Here is a 17,847-nt window from a genome sequence, read left to right on the forward strand (position 1 = left end):
CGCACTCAATTTATGCGAGGAACACACTTACTCAATGTAAAATAGCGAGGGAAAGGATTAACACAATAGCCCCATTCTTGATTTTCCTACCACTGCGGCTTACACGCTGAGGTTTGCAGCCTTGGTTCCACAAGAGATGCAGCTGCAAGCGTCTGGTTTGAGAAAACAGCTCGCAATATAAATGTGCAAGTAATACATAAACTCTTACCCGAGTTGAGCGCTACAATTGGCACTCGCGACCTAAAACCCCCTTCCTATGGGAAAAAATAATAAACATTGGATGAGAAGTCGTTTTTCGAATATCGATAACGCCAAACTTCTCAAGGGCTACGATTTGAGGTCATACATCTAAGATGTTTTAATTTTAAAGAAAGGTACGAGTGTCCCCCTGGTTGGTTTTCTCGAGACAGCAAAGGCAGACAACACCGCCTTTCAGGAAACGCGATAGATTGGGTAAGCCAGGAGGACAATTAGGCTTTGCGACGCTCACCGCAGTATCCATAAGAAAAAAAGCTCAAAGCATAGCCACGGGGTAGGTGAGCGAGCATATAACTGCGATCATTATCACAGCGACTGTTTCTGAGAACTTTGAGACGGCATAAGTTGACTGCTACTACCCGTCGAGCTGTTTAAACACGGAGTCGAAGAGTTGATTAAGAGCTTCCTTCAAATTCTTTGCAAAACCCAATCCACAAGAAATTTTTGGAGAAGATGCAGGATTATAAAATCAACAAGCACAATCTTTTTCTCGACTTCAAAGCAGCTTTAGCTGACGCGGAAAAGAGTTGCATGTATTTCGCTACGGCATACAAATGTCGATGAGCAACACCAAAAGCTCCATCAGGAAGTACCTTTTCGAGCCATTCGAAACCGAACGAGGCTGCAGACAAGGCGCCTAATTCAACAGCAGACCTAACCCCGCATTAGTACTATCTATCTGTTATAAGAGCTTTTAATTGACGTATGCTGGGGTTATTGATATCATCAAAAGCTTAACTGCTTTATCTGACTTGGGTAAAAAGCCGAAAAAATTTGTTTTTGCGGTGAACAATGCTAGCAAAGTCCATGTTGTCATCACAGAGAGAATAGGCGCATTCGAGCCTTTGCAGTCACATCAATGTTGAAGGATATAAATGCTAGACTGTCAAGGATTTCACCTTTTTGGAAACCAGCACTAACAGCGGAAACAAGGTCTGCCTATAAATCAAAAGGATATTCACTATTACCAACAAGAGCTACTTCATACTGAATACGCAATTGAAAATTAAGTCAGAAAGTATTTATATCGGTAAATTTCTTTGGAAGCAGAGGAAATGGGAACTGGGAAGAGGAGATGGAGGACCGTTCGATCTCTTCGTGCTTCCAATTGGCATCAGAAATAGCTGGCGTGACTTGTACTGCAATTATCGAAATTATCAACGCTGGCAAGTTCCAATTAATAATGTACAAAGGAGACAGTGATGGTATCCTATCCGCCCTCTTGACGTGAAAGTGATATGCTCAACGTCATATTAATAAGTATTCGCACTTGATTTCCCGTCCTTGTCGAATTTCAATGCATTCATAAGCATTATTAAGGGACTAAAACAAACATCTTTCTTCAAATTTATCTCCAACAACATTCTCCAGCATTTTCATTAATTCAATAATTATAAAATTTATAGCTCTTTCGCACGTTCCATGTCATAAACCAACAATGAGTACAACAACAGAATGGAGAAGTTAAATAAAATGAAAAAGTGGTGCTCAAACGTTTGGTCAAGCACTTGAGGGGACAAGAGAACAATGCACAACCATCCTCAATGACAACAACTATCAATGGACTAAAGTTAATGTACTGCAATTAAGCTACAGTCTACAGGTAAAGGATGAAGATGTAGAAATATGAGAGTGACAGTCAGTAGAAAAAGCAGGGAATAAGATGTAGATAAACTCAAGCTTTTGAACTTTTCAATTAACTTATCAAAAGTTCATGGCGAGCTAGATGACATGAGTTTAATGCAAAAGAAAAAAACGTCAAAGTGGGTTTTAGATCGAAAGGGGACCCCGATATAAGCACTTTTCTAAAAACTTTATCTCGTCATATTTCTGAAGCTTAAATGGCAAAAGCGGACTTACATTTTCAAGATATTGTGTAATCAGCTTCTTTCTTCTGGTCCAATTGTGACATATATGTATATACGAAAAATATGAGTTTTGAAAAATAAGGACCTGAGGCAAAATTTGCATTAAGAGGCTACTCACACCTTATATTTGGCCTCCGAAGACAATTTAGGCCTATCTTCTGCTACAATTTTCATCGTTCTCCTTTTTGATGTTTTCTACAAATTGGCGGAACAGGACCTACATGTTTTACGCCGACACCGAACGGCATCTGCAAGGCGGATGAGTTTTCACTGAACAGCTTTTCATGGCAGAAATACATTCCGAGTGCTTGCCAAATAACTGCCGAGGAGCGATCCCGTTTAGGAAAACTTTTTTCTAATTGAAAAAAATGATTTTTGATGTTTCTTTGCCAGGGACTTGAAACCCGTGTGGTAAGCGGAGCACGCTACCATCACACCACGGCGGTCGTCGTGTTACAGGAGAGCCGGCCCTTCACGAAATTGTTCTGAGTCATTCCGAAGCATATCTAGACCTGACCATCGTGAAAACTTGATGCATGCACATATTGGCAGCTTAGGCCTCTGAGTTAAGTTGTTCTTGTTGTAACCGCAAAAACTCTTCTCGAAGGGATATGAGAAATTTACGGACATAGGTAGGCATTTACCAGAAATGCATCAGGTATGATTCGTAACCAGCTCCTTTGGGCTCTAGCCCGAATGCCGCGTGAACGATTTTTGATGTGAAAACATTTTTGCTCACGGTATAAGGAGTCACGAATTTAAGGTTTAGTGTAGTCGTTACACTGTAGCATAATGTGGGAACAATGTAAGTGGTAGAGTTGAAATGAGCGAAATCAGAAAAGAAAGGAAGTCAAAACCGCAGCCAAAAACAAAAATTGGACTACGTTTTATGAATTTGTTATCTGAATGTTTCCGGTCTGTTATCGACGAATTGTCGGTTTGTTATCGAAGAGCTATCGCTTTAATGCTGAAAAGTTGTACATTATTTATCGAAAATTCATCGAAAAATTATTGAAAAAATATCGATTTGTTATCGGAATGTTACCAATTTGTAATCGGCGTGTTATCGAAAAGTTATAGTATTGTTTTCAAAAAATTATTGATTAAATGTCGCACAATTATCGACTGATTATCGGAAAGTTAACTATTATGCATCGATCGAAGTGCGCTCCATAAACTGCGTGATTTTGCTGCTGCGTACAATTATAGGTCTTAGGTGGTTATTGCTTGTGATCACAGATATAATGTACTTATGTACAATAAATATATTCGGTATCATCTCACATCGCTACGCAGTATGCCGCTAATAAGCAGGTGATGTTGATCCCGTGATCTTGAGTAGTTCAAAATACTGTTGGGTTGCGGCTTTACAGAATGAACTTTTTGAAAGAATTTCGATGACTTTTCGATTACTTGTCGATTAAAAATCGATCTCATCGATGGCCTTAATTATCGATAACAAATATATAATGCTTCGATAGAAAATCGATAACTTGTCTATGCCTCGTCGATTATACACGTATTTTTTACCTGAGAAGTAAAGTTCTGAGTAAATCTTTAGCAACATGGTGCAACAACACCCAGCAACTTGTTTATCCTTCGTGAAAAATGAGAAAAAGTGGTGGCTGGAGATATCATGGAAGTTGGAAAGAAAGCTTGAGCCCAGGGTTCTACACACATGGCCGAAGGACATCTTGTGACCAGTTTAACATTTAAATGCAAATTAAAAGAGAACAAGACGACCACCTGGGCTATATGTTTGTTCAGCAGATATATTTGCTACTAAATACTCAATTTATATATAAACTGAAAGTAACCACATAAAATGCTAAAACGACAAAATATCAAGCACAAGTTTGCTACTGCAGCGGCGACGGAAAGGGAGAGTCACTAATAAAGCCTAACGTAGCCGCTTTGGATGTTAACTTAATAACTGTGCAATTATAATTTCACATATATATTAAAATTTTCCCAAAGTATGAGTGAAATAGTTCACTACATCGAGATGCATGAGTTGCTAGGACGGATAAAAATAAGAGATTAATCTATGTAGTATGTACAAGTGTAAAATGTAACTACATATGTATCAGGGGCGTCCTTATAATGTCTGCTGCCGGTTATGTGAATAAGCGTATCATAAAGATCTGATCGATAGCAGACTTAACAAGTGCAATGACTTTGTCAACTTTGGGCTTCAGTCTTTCACACAATACACAATAACCTTGTTAGTTGTTGTTGTTGTAGCGATAAGGACACTCCCCGAAGGTTTTGGCGATTGTTATCCATTATGATGGTCCTTTGCCGCATATATATCTCGTACGTTCTTGTAGCAAGCACTATTAAGTTACCATCCCAAAAATCTCGGAAACGATTTAACGTGACCGCATTCAACCTGATGGGATGAACTGCCCCCATCCCCTAGTTCCATGAGGAACTTGGTGTCGCCAGAGCCTAGCCTGCTAAATATGTACCAGTAGGTGGGGTTACACTGAAAGAAAAAGTGGTAAAATCAACCGAAATTTCTGTAAATTTTTATCCATCGCAACAATATGTTGAATCAACTGCGCACAAATCGTTGATTCGTAATTGACCGTTTTAGTAGTCTAAATAAAAAAAATAAATGTAAGGCGCGATAACGTCCGAAGAGATTTTAGGCCGAGCTTCCCTTCCAATTTGCGTCGTGCCCCTAATAATTTTTTTAAATTAAGAGCGACAATTTCTCTTCTGTTGAAATGACTAAACTAATTTGTTCGCTTGACAAAGAACTCGGTCGAATTAACCATAGTTCGATCAATTTCACCGAATCTCCGTTAAGTCAGGGACAACAGAACCGATTTGTAGATTTTACTAGCACCATTTCTTTCAGTGTAACAATTGGGTTATAGAAGCTGCGAAGCTATAAAGCTTTGTATTGCGCTTAGCAAAGCCTGGTGCCCTCAGGCATACGCCTCAAGGATACGACGTCACTGATATGTGTATATAACCACAGCGGTTAGTAAGCCCTCTCTCCCTAACCTAACTAAGTATGCTACATATTTGCTTACATAAAAATATCTGTAATTTGCAACTCATCCAAAAACGACAAAATTCCCAACTCAGTTTACAAAAAAACTCATACCTACACACTTTCATCCCTCTAAATTTTTCTGTTAGTTCTGTAATTCGCTCAATTTGTTAAAAGAGTGCAACCAGTTATACAATTTTCTACCTCAACCATTCAAGGGGCAACTACGCTTTGATTGGTTATGTTTTCACAGCTAAATTTCCTCTTATACCTTCACCCTCAGACCACTTCTATTGCCAATGCTAATGAAGCTGAATGTCCTCACACCGATGTTGTCTTAGCGCAGAAGAAAATTGAAACGGATGGTTGCCTGTTGAAGTGGTCGGTTGCTGTTGGTGGTATGATGTAAATTTCCTATTCTCATATTTTCCCCCCACAATAAAATCCGTGTCGTTAGGTTCATTTGTCGAGGCATTTATGTCACACAGACACACTTATAAGCTTATGGTACATCCACTTGTATGCCCACAAGTCGACAAAAGCATTTGTTAAACTTCTGGGTCGATTGGCTGTCGAGTAGCTCGTAGATGGTACAAATGAATGCTTTATAAGCTTGGTTGAACTACTAAAAGTACGTGTTTTAGAAATTTTCGAAACATCAGACAACTTTACTGCGTTCCAAATTGACCTAAATGCTCTCCCGCGTATTCAACTTTTGCCAACTTTGCTTGGCAGTTTTTGCTGAGCTTTGAGAGGCTTTAAATTGTAGGTCTCTTGAAGTACGGTGGAACGTGTGATGAAAAATAAGAGCGCTTAAGGAAGCTAGAAGAGAAGCTGCAATCGCAACAGCCTATCAATGACTTCGCATTGGAAACAAGCCAAAGACATGGATTGGAGCCTTTTCAAAACCACCACAGGGGCGAAATACAACTGGTATATGCTATTGATATATAGCCCCAGCTTATCGTGTGCCGTGTAACTTTTAAAGAATTGCAACCTGGGTATCACACGGAAGAATGGTACTTAAACGGTAGAAGGTTTAGTGCGGTTAAAGTCCCACACTGACTTTGAGGCTTTCGATGCCTCTTTCTCTGGAAAATGACTTCGTAACTCAGCTCCCACTACTACTCCCTACAAATTCGTAAGTAGGAGAATATCTTGAGAGCACTTTGAACTCCCACTGAGACAGAGATATGCTCCTCAGTTAGTCAAATATCGTAAACAACTCATGTCTTCCGTTTATTTCTTCCGAACGGATTAGAGCGTCTACCGTATATGCAGCGGTATTTTCATTGGGTTCTATGCGTAATGGCCGAGAACTCAGCAAAGATGCTGCCTCCTCCCTACAAAATTTATTTTGCGTGCTTTGAAAGAAGACTCAGCTCATTACCCCAACACGGCGTTTTCCCCTGAATCCTTTAAGAAGGTGGGTTCTGTTTCCGTCTTTGATAAAATATTATTAGATTTATTCTAGCGTGGCAACTTCTTTCGGTTGTGCAAGTTTTACTTCCACAAATTTCTGGAATTCGGTTCAGTTCACTGTCCTAGTGATTCAAAAGTATTTTACCTTATCTATCCTCTACCCTCAGGCTTCTCAAGCACCCTTTAGTCATACCTTCATATATAGCATATCTGGGAACCCAATCATTCGTAGACTACTTTTCCCTTCATAGATGAGGTAGGTTTCTGACATCTTTTGCGCTCGATTAGGCAGCGTACTTGAGTGTAGACATTCCCTAACCATCACTACAGCGTTCAGCAGTGGTTGCTCGTATAATAAATGCGTCAGCTGACCTAGCGCCTTGCTCCTATATAAGCGTCACATCGAACGAGTACTCATCAAGAGTGGGAAGAGTTCGCATGATGTCAATTTAATGTGCTGGAGGTCAGTCCGTTAGTTTCACAGCATCATTGAGCCGTTTGTAACCATGTAATACTGCCGATTTCAGGATCCCGAGGCCTTTTTTTACCTGAACTGTTTCTAGCGTATTATGCTTGTGTTCCTTAGGACATCTTTTTTTGAAGCGTACTTTCTTGTGTAGTTGGAAGTCGCATTGCTACCTTCCTTATCAATCATTCCGTCCGCCCCCTCTATTCTTGTATTATATTTCTTGTTTCTCTTTATGCTTTGCAGCCTTTAAGGTTAATCTCTATTGTCCTTAGAGGTTTATGTCTTGCTATCTTAGCCAGCTTGTATCCCGGTCCTATGACTGGGTTGTTTCCCATTGACTTCCCCATCATACCCGCCTTCAGCCGATCGCTTGCTCGACAGTCTCAGACATATGTCTTTCAGTTCGAGGTCTTATAATATATATTAAAAAAAAACAACCGCCACAGTAGCGGTTTTTTCTGTGTTAGGCCATTGTTTTTTCCCACTATCAGCAACGCTCCTTGCAGCCGAACTTATCCATGACTGCAAATCAGTTAGTAAGCGCAGATTAGGGCTCTTAACCTAAGATAGATGAGTTAATTCCCAAATTAATACCAAAAGAGGTCAGGAACACGCATAAAGAGAATTTCACTTCTCTCAGGCTTACTTCCTTAATCTGCGTTTACCTACTAATTGTCAGCCATGAATATATTCTGCTACATTTGAACGGAGCCTTCCCGATAGAGAGGCAATCTTGGGAAGTAACAGTGGTCTTACCAACGCAAGAGGCTCTGCTGAGGAGGACGATTTTTTTTTCGCTATATTTTTATGTTGGACCGGTGGACGCCTTGTCGAGCAGGAGAGAGGAGGCATGGCGCTGCAAGGCAGGTAGAGCCATCGAATGGGATCTCTTGATATAGATAGTTGAGTCATACTTCCTTACAATTTTAAATTTTTTATAAAAAAGATCGGCACCCTCAATTTTTACCCCAAAAATTGTATTAAAAGTTAAAATCATGAAACGCTCCACTGCACTTATACTCATTTCGTATATGTATATAGCAAAGAGTATGTACGTATGTACGAATGAAAATGGTGGAAAATGGTTGAAAGCAGCAACACCCTGAGTCATAAGCGGCATGCGCGGACAAGAGGTGTAGATGGATGAATGACTTACTGGATGGTTGGTATGGGTAGCTGGAATTTTCTTTATTGGAGCAGTGAAGGATTTTTCAAATGCGTTGTGAGCTGATGTACAAATTGAATTACCGCCAGTATTTGCCAAATTACGTACATTATTTGACAATAACAACAACAACCACAACAGCATGTATTCATATTACAACAACAACAACAAAATTGGTATAACGGAAAAATCTCATGAAATTGCTTTTTATGGCATCCATTTTAGCCGTTGCTGCTGCCACTAACTCCGTGCCTTTCAATCAGGCAAAAATATCTTAACTTGAGGCTCATTTAGGGGTTTTCAAACGTGATTTGATATCATATTTTCTATGCTTGTAAATTGCTGCATGGCTATCAAGGATATTATGAGTTTGATTAGATTTTGTGCATTGGATATGAAATTTTATAGAAATTTTTTTTAAGCTTCACAATAAAGGAAGGAAGAGAATATTGCCAGAAATAAGTTATAATATAAATATTTTAGGCACATGCTTTTGCCACAACTTCAACGAAATTACCGTGACTGACTAACTGGAGCGCCATCTGCGTCCGGTTCGCAATCTCGCCTAGGAACAATTAACTGCGGCAATATGAACTAATGAGCATGTGATTGGCATGCAGCACTAATTGTGCCGCTATGAAAGCGCTGTGATTGTGATTCATGGAAACCGTGATTGTGAGCGATTTATATGATATTGCTATTCTATCACTGTTCAGTTGTTGTTGTTGTAGCAATAAGAACACTCACCGAAGACCTTGGGGAGTGTTATCGATGTTGATGGCCCTTTGCCGGATGAAGATCCGGTACGTTCTCTAACAAGCACTATTAAGGCACCAGCCCGACCCTCTCGGGAAAATTCAGTTGCAGTCACGAGTTGGTAATCGCTGTGACCCAATGTTAGGTTCGGAGCCATGGATACTATAAATAGCCTTCCTAGTTACTTTTGGAGCATATTCTGGTAATTCGGCATATTAACAAGTGAGTGCAGAAGAAAAATGAAATGATGAGTTTCAGAAGCTTTATACATATATAAATAAAATACAGGGAGAGAAAGTGGAAGACCCTAGCTCAGTTCGGAAGAAAATAATGGAGGATGATACCACTTTCCTTGTTGTTTCAAAATGGCTTCACTACGGCGGTTAGGCACGAATGAATCCATGATTGTGATATAAAATATAGTATTGCGCCCATATTTTACTTAATCTCTTCACGTATTCAAAGAGAGAATTCTTTGCTCATTCTCAAATCGTGGCATAACAAGCAGGATATTTTGAGCTGTTAAGATGTCTGCGGAAGCGTAATAAGCCCATAAGATAAGTTCCATCCCGAGGGTAGTCACCTGGCTCCTTTTAGATGTGTTGTTATTTTTTTAAGATTTCACATACAAATATCTACTCCACTTTGGATTTATCAAGTCTGAGGCTAAAGTGATGAAAATTAAAGCACATTTCTATGGCATATGCTCACACGGAGCACCAGAACGACCAAAATTTATCATACGGAGGAATAGTATTCCACCAGCATATATATATCTAACATATTTTTCCCAAAGAGTTACATAATACTCGTTTCACCTTGGATAAGCTCTAACGTCGTTTTCTGATATCCGACAATACACAACGCTGTTGTTCGATCAGACGCTGTCCCGAGTACCATCAACGATGTCTCCTGGCCGGAGAACCCGACAGACAGACTTCATTCGCGACCTAATTTAAGGAAAGTCAATCAAGCTCAACCTCGCCTGTATGTTGTGAATGATTAAACTTTTACAAAGCCCATATAAAATCAGAGAAGAACAAAAACTTTTGAGGGGTCTATCCTTTGTTTATATAATTGCTCAAATTTCAATCAGTTTCTTCAACCCTTCTGGTTAGGGGGTTAAAATATACCCGCGGTAGGTATGCCCGTCGTAATAGGCGACTAAAATACCAGATTCAAGGGGTTGTGTAGCGCAACCTTTTCAGGTTGCCAGCGCAATATATAGCTTCTCCAAACCCAACTGTCAACCTCACCTTCGAGCGGCGAATCCCGTTTCACTAACATACGAGGCTTTGGCGACCCCAAGCTCCTCATGGAACTTGAGGGTGGGGGGAGAGGGATGGCCTGAAGGTTTACCGTGGCCATATAAATCGTTCCCGAGATGGTCGGGCTAGCACCTTAATGGAGCTGTGTTATCAGAGCGTACCGGATCGGTATCCGGCAAAGGACCATTACATCAATAACACTCCCCAAATCCTTCGGGGAGCAACCTTATCGCTACAACAACAACAACAACAGGGGTCTATCCTTACACCTAGTTTCAAATGGTGGTCTGCAAACTATTTGATTGGTCGGAAGCATTAGCTCAGTTTAGGAACGCAACATCCAAACCAAGAACAACTGAACATGGAGTGGTGTCCCATCCCCACTTATGTTAAATTTCTATATCTTGAACCTTTACTCCCACTCAAAAAAAGTCACCTTTGTTTCCTACGCATATAACTTGGACCCAAAGTTCAGAGCCGCAACAGAATCCGAAGTCTCTCACTGGAAGCACTTTGTGGCAAAGATAAAGAGATGCTGATACTTACTTATAAAGCACTTGACTAGCCGCGCGATCCGATATGGTTGCCAAGAATGAAAGCAACAAGCTGGACGAAGTGCAGGCCTGTCAAAAGCCTTTTAATTACACCAGAACATCATCTGTAGAACGAGGCGGGAATACTCGAAATGCTAACGTTATGCAAAACAAAAATTTTCTATTAAATTCCCAAAAACCTTGCCATCCAAACAGACAAGTGATTGATGCGGCCCATCGTACCAGGATTATATGGGAACGAAGAAATCCGGCACACAAAAATCAAGCCGTCTGAGCCAAAATAGCACGAAAAGGCCGTCATGCACGAAGAGTCGGCAAAGTATAATGCCTATAACCGCCCGGCGATGTCCGTTCTCAGATTCCAATACCCGAAACTAACAACAGAGGGAAGCATTACGATTTCTCATATACAAAGACATCTTTATATATGTTCTAGTACGAAATACCTTCAATTAATTTCTCACCGGCCACCGTGGTGTGATGGTAGCGTGCTCTGTGGTATTTAATATATAAATCAATATTTAATAATAAGCACTATCTATTTTTATAAAATATTTTTATTTAACCGCTCCTAAAAGTATGTTACAAAACGTTTTTAAATATTTCAACCGAATGAAAATTTTTGAAAGACAATATTTTACAATTGAAAAATAAAAATTAATAAGAACAAAAAAATTCAATTTATTTAAAGTAGGTACATTTAAAGTTGAATATAAATATAACCCTACAATACTCCCCCTTCTGGAGATTTAATGTTAGATAAATTAAAAGTAACTTTCTTTTTTGTTTTTGTGTTAGGTATCCGTATTTTATCAATCATTGCTGGTTTTAAACGATCAATAGGAATAGATTTAATTTCATTGTTTATTTCAATTTTAAAGTTTTTAATATCTTTTTCAATAACTCTATAAGGACCTTCATACGGATGTTGCAAGGAATGTTTGTTTATTACACGTACAAAAACAAAATGACAATCTTTTAAATCCTTTGGAACAAAAATACCAATAGAATTTTGATGATGTTCCAAATTTGATTTACAATTTTTAAAATGTTCACGTAAACTACTTAAAACATCCGTTGAAGTTATATTCTCTGTAGTTGAAACAAATAATTCACCAGGTAATCTTAAATTTTGTCCATAAACCATTTCAGCCGGTGTTGCTGAAATATCTTCTTTAAAAATCGATCGCAAACCCATAAGTACTATTGGTAACTCTTCATACCAATCTCTGGATCCATTCCTAGCCATTATTGAAGATTTAAGCTGTCTATGAAAACGTTCTATCATTCCATTAGCTTGGGGATGATAAGGAGAAGTTGTTATTTGATGACTTCCAAGAAGTTTCGTTAATTCTGAAAACAAGTTTGAAGTAAATTGAGATCCCTGATCTGTTGTTATTTCTAATGGAACTCCAAAACGTGAAATATATTCTTTAAAAAATTTATTTACAACCGTAACTGCAGAAATATCTCTTAGTGCGAATGCCTCTGGCCAACGTGTAAATCTATCAATTATAGTTAATATGTAACGATATCCTTTTGAAACAGGTAAGGGTCCAACAATATCTAAGTGAATGTGTTCAAATCTAGATTTTGGAATTGGAATTTTCATAACTGGAGATTTTGTATGACGATGTACTTTCGATTTTTGACAACTTATACATTCTTTAGACCAAGTATTAATATCTTTATTCATTTTAGGCCAAACATATTTCTTAACTATCAAACGACGTGTAGCTCTACTACCAGGATGTGAAATCCCATGTAACATATCAAATATTATTTTTCTTAAATTGTTTGGAATGAAAGGCCTAGGATTTTCTCCTGACACTTCGCACCATATATTAAAGTTAAGAACAGGAATTTTTATTAGTTTCAAATTTAAAAATGTTTGCTCTGAGGTAAGTTTGCTTAATTCACTGTCTTGTTGTTGTTCACTTTGTAAAATTTTTAAATTAATGTCCGAATTATTAATCGCTTCTACTTCAAACGCACGAGATAATGTATCAGCTACAACATTTTCTTGTCCTTTAATATACCTAATGTCATTTGTAAACTGAGCAATGAATTCCATATGTCTAGTCTGTCTGGACTGCGTTCTGTTTTTGAATTTAAAGCAAATACAAGAGGCTTGTGATCTGTGAAAACTGTAAATTCACGTCCTTCTAGAAGGTAACGAAAATGTTTAATGTTCAAATAAATAGCTAATAGTTCCCTATCAAATGCACTATATTTAATTTCGGATGGAGACAATTTCTTTGAAAAGAATGCAAGTGGTTCTGACTTATTATTAAACGTTTGATGTATGACACCACCTATTACCGTATTGGATGCATTTACATTTAAAGAAAGTTTTGCATCATTGTTAAAATGATTTAACAATATCGCAGATGCAAACTTTTCTTTAATGCATTCGAAAGCTTTATTAGATGTATCGTCCCAAATTAAAATCTTGTCTCGCTTCTTATTTGTTCTATTAATTAAATCATAGATAACTGTCGTAAACTCTGCTAATTTTGGTATATATCGATGGTAATAATTAACCATACCAATACATTTTTGTGCCTGCTTAATAGATTTTGGACGATCAAAATTTCGAATGGCTAAAACTTTTTCTTCTGAGGGTCAAATTCCCGTTTCAGAAATATTATGTCCTAAAAAATCAACATTTGTTACGCCAAAAGTACATTTACTTGGTTTTATATTTAAACCGTACTCCGTTAGACGCTGAAATAGTACGCGAAGATCTTTGAAATGTTGTTCCTCATTTTCGCTTGCCACTAAGAGATCATCAATATATGTAAAAACAAAGTCTAAATCATTAACTACTTCATTAATAAATCGTTGAAAAGTTTGCGCGGAGTTCCTAAGCCCGAAAGGCATTCGTACAAATTCAAACATGCCAAAAGGCGTAGTGATTGCAGTTTTATAGATATCCTCTTCTGCCATTGGAATTTGGTGATAAGCTCTTACCAAATCTAATTTTGAAAATATTTTCTTATTTCTTAGATTCATGTTGAAGTCATGAACATGGGGCAAAGGATAACGATCAGGAACTGTTACGACATTTAATCTTCTAAAATCTCCACAAGGACGCCAGCCATTTAACTCCTTCTTGAGTACAAGATGTAAAGGAGATGCTACTGCTGAATTAGAAGGTCTACATATCCCTGTCTTTACTAAAAAATCGAATTCAGTTTTAGCTACTTTGAATTTAATGGGGTCTAAACGTCTTGGTTTAGAAAATGGCAAATTTCCTTCAGTGACTAATCTGTGAACTGTTGTATGTCTAACTGGTTGTGAATAATCTGGTTCAGAAAATAAAGAAGGAAATTCTTTTAGTAACTTTGTAAATTTGTTATCAACAGCGAAAATTTTTGGTAGCGAAACATTACAAACACATGAAATTGTGTTAACTGAAAGACTTGTTATCGGATCTACTAAGCATTTGCGTTTAACATCAACTAAGGGACCATATTTACACAAAAAATCAGCACCGATAATTGGTTTGTCTATATCCGCTATTAAAAACGTGAACGGAAATTCGCGACGCAGTCCTAAATTAATATTTAAAAGTTTTTTACCGTATGTCGAAATCGTTGAACCGTTAGCTGCAGTTAAAATAATATCTGATGACTTTTTCGAACTTGAAGATTTTGAAACCGGCACTGAAATTTCTGCTCCACTATCTATTAAAAAATTAAGTTTGTTTGTTTTATCAAAAGTAAAAAAAGCGACGTATAAAGGTGTCTAAATGTCCGTTGTTTGTCGCCGTAACAACGGATAACTTTAGTTTGACGAACTATTATTTTTAAAAGCGCATGGTTGTTCGCACTTCAAAGCCTGATTACCAAACGTATAATGATACCTACAGAGCCAATTTGGGTTGTCACGAGACTTTGATCGATATCTAGAAGGACTTCTAAAACGATTCCTACTAAAAGATCGGTACCTTGAATAATTTTGACTCATCTGATTTTTAATTTCACTGATCTCTAATGACAATTTTTCAAAATTTTTGCACATCATGTTAGTTGTTTGAACCAAATTTGAAATAATTGCATTTTCGCTTTTAGAATTTGGAAAATTACTAACTGAGGCTATTTTATTTTTATGATAAACTTCCCAAATATTATCGGCTAATTTAACTAATTCACTTATTTCATTCAAATTCGAACTAGTAAGAATAATACTTAAATTTTTGGGCAACTTCCTTATCCAAAGCTTTTTAAGAATTTCTTTGCTAAAATTGTTTCCAGAGAGTAGCACTAGAGATCGATAAAACTCAGAAGGTTTACGATCTCCCATTTCTGAATCGGATAACACTCGATCTAATTTGGCATTCTCACTTAATGAGTGCCGTTCAATTAAAAGTTTCTTTAATGCAGAAAATTTGTCATTTTCAGGAGGATTTTGAATAAAATCAAGAATTGTCATAATTACATCCTGTGGAAGTACAGTTATGACATATTCATATTTTGTCCCTTCCTGAGTAATGTTCTTTCGACTAAATTGCATTTCAGCATGGATGAACCATGCTTCAGGGCAATTATTCCAAAATTGGGATGTAGCAAAAATTTCATTATTTTGATTCACATATGGATTTGGTAAATCATTTTGATAATTTTCATTATCCAAATCAATAAGTGAATCGTTTACTTGATTTCGTGGTGTAGATGTACGTGTATTATTTGATGGTGAATGAAACATTGTTAATACAAATAACTACAAAAATTATATTATAGGAAGAAATAAAAATATCCGGAAAGGAGCGTTTACAAAACCCAAATTATTAATCTATTTTGATACATATACAGATACATATAAATAATATTAATACTAGATACAGCTCACCAAATATTTGTCGCAATGGTTTTAAAATTGATTGATGAATTTAGACAATGTATTGTGCAATGGCTTTAAAATTGATTGATGAAATTGGACAATGTATTGTGCAATGGCTTTAAAATTGATTGATGAAATTAGACAATGTATTGTGCAATGGCTTTAATTGTTTTGTATTTGTAGCTTTTGTTGTTGTTGCTCTTGCAATGTTTGATTGAAAGGCTGATGTTAATGATGCAGCGGTAACGTCTGAAATAATGACAATCCAAAAATACGACGAAGACGACGTCGTGCAGTTGAAAATAAACTAATTTTATAGAAGTGAATCTAGTTTTTGGACCACCACGTCTACATCAAATACGCGTTAGAGAGGGCTCTTGTGATGTTCACGATAATATATACCAAATATAAATACCAAATATATATTTTCAACTTGTTTTTCAGATAATTCTTCGAGTAGTGAGGACACTTCACACTAGTTTAAAGGTACGAATTACAAAACTTTTAGCGAGTTAGAGCTGGACGTTGCAAGATGTTACGCACTTCATTTGAAAGTGAATTTAAATAAATCTCTTCGCTGGTCTTTTGTAAATCAATTAAAGTTTGTTCAAGTGCACCACCTTTAACAATTTGTTTAAGAATTTGCTGATAAAACCGTAATAAGTTGGATATAGTAAACAGAACTATGGTATCGTTTTCGGAAGTCAAGATGGTTTCCACTCCCATAATATATAAAGCATACAAGAATTAAAATTTGATTCGTTGTTTTTGAAGGACGGTTTTATGTTTGGCTGGCTAGATCGCCAATGTGGTATTTAATATATAAATCACTATTTAATAATAAGCACTATCTATTTTTATAAAATATTTTTATTTAACCGCTCCTAAAAGTATGTTACAAAACGTTTTTAAATATTTCAACCGAATGAAAATTTTTGAAAGACAATATTTTACAATTGAAAAATAAAAATTAACAAGAACAAAAAAATTCAATTTATTTAAAGTAGGTACATTTAAAGTTGAATATAAATATAACCCTACATGCTCCGCCTACCACACCGTATGCCCTGCGTTCGCACCCCGGAAAAAGCAACATCAAAATTTTAGAAATAAAGTTAAATTAGAAGACATTTTTTCTAAGCGGGGTCGCCCCTCGGCAGTGTTTGGCAAGCGCTCCGGGTGTATTTCTGCCATGAAAAGCTCTCAGTGAAAACTCATCTGCATTGCAGATGCCGTTCGGAGTCGGCATAAAACATGTAGGTCCCGTCCGGCCAATTTGTAGGGAAAATCAAGAGGAGCACGACGCAAATTGCAAGAGAAGCTCGGCCTTAGATCTCTTCGGAGGTTATCGCGCCTTACATTTTTTTTTTTAATTTCTCACTCTGAATATCCAGCCGCTCGACTACAGCCATCGAGATCATTTCTCTATAAGGACCTCTTGTTAGACACTTCCGTTCCCGGAAAAATATATTTAGAATTATGTAGACACATTCACACTTTTCCCTGGCACTTCAGAAATCGTCGAAAGATTACACTGCCGCTAGGACATATTTCGCGTTATGATCTAGACTCGGCTGGAGCTTTAATTGAATTTGCATTCTATTAGTTCGTATTTGCCCTTGTGATTATTCCTGGTTATGTGTAAGTGTGCAAACATGTTTTTCAAAGTATCTGGTAATATAAAGAAAAACTATAATTTTTCAAAGGAATGTGCTCTCCCTTAATGTTTACTACTAGTTACTCATGTACGTACAAACATAACTGTTGTTGTCTTCTACCGTCATCATTTATTCAACAATTATAAATTAATTACAATAATTGTGGCATTTAATGAATTTAATGTACGCATTGACAACGCAGCAGAAACGTTAATTATGGTAAAATTGATACAAAATGGCTGCCACCTACTCGTTATTTTGTTGTTGTTGTTGTTGTTATTGACTATTTACGAGTATACTCAGCTTTGCTACGCTGCTGCCCAGCATGATGCCACGGTTAGGGCTGTAATGCAACACCACAACAAGCAGTTATGCATTAAATCGGGACATCGGAACTTGATAACCGGATCCTTCGACGACCCGACAGTTACGGGTGTTGCAATAAAAAAACCATGTCACTAAAGAATTTCTCTTTAGTTTTAGAAAGTTTGTTTAAAAACCTATACAAATGCATAAGGAAAAAATCACGCTCCCTAAGCGGAAAAGGTAGAAAAGGATCTGGATCCTTTAATGAAAAAGA

The sequence above is a fragment of the Eurosta solidaginis genome, chromosome 2, assembly GCF_040869045.1.
Source record: "Eurosta solidaginis isolate ZX-2024a chromosome 2, ASM4086904v1, whole genome shotgun sequence".
In the NCBI taxonomy this organism is placed as follows: domain Eukaryota; kingdom Metazoa; phylum Arthropoda; class Insecta; order Diptera; family Tephritidae; genus Eurosta; species Eurosta solidaginis.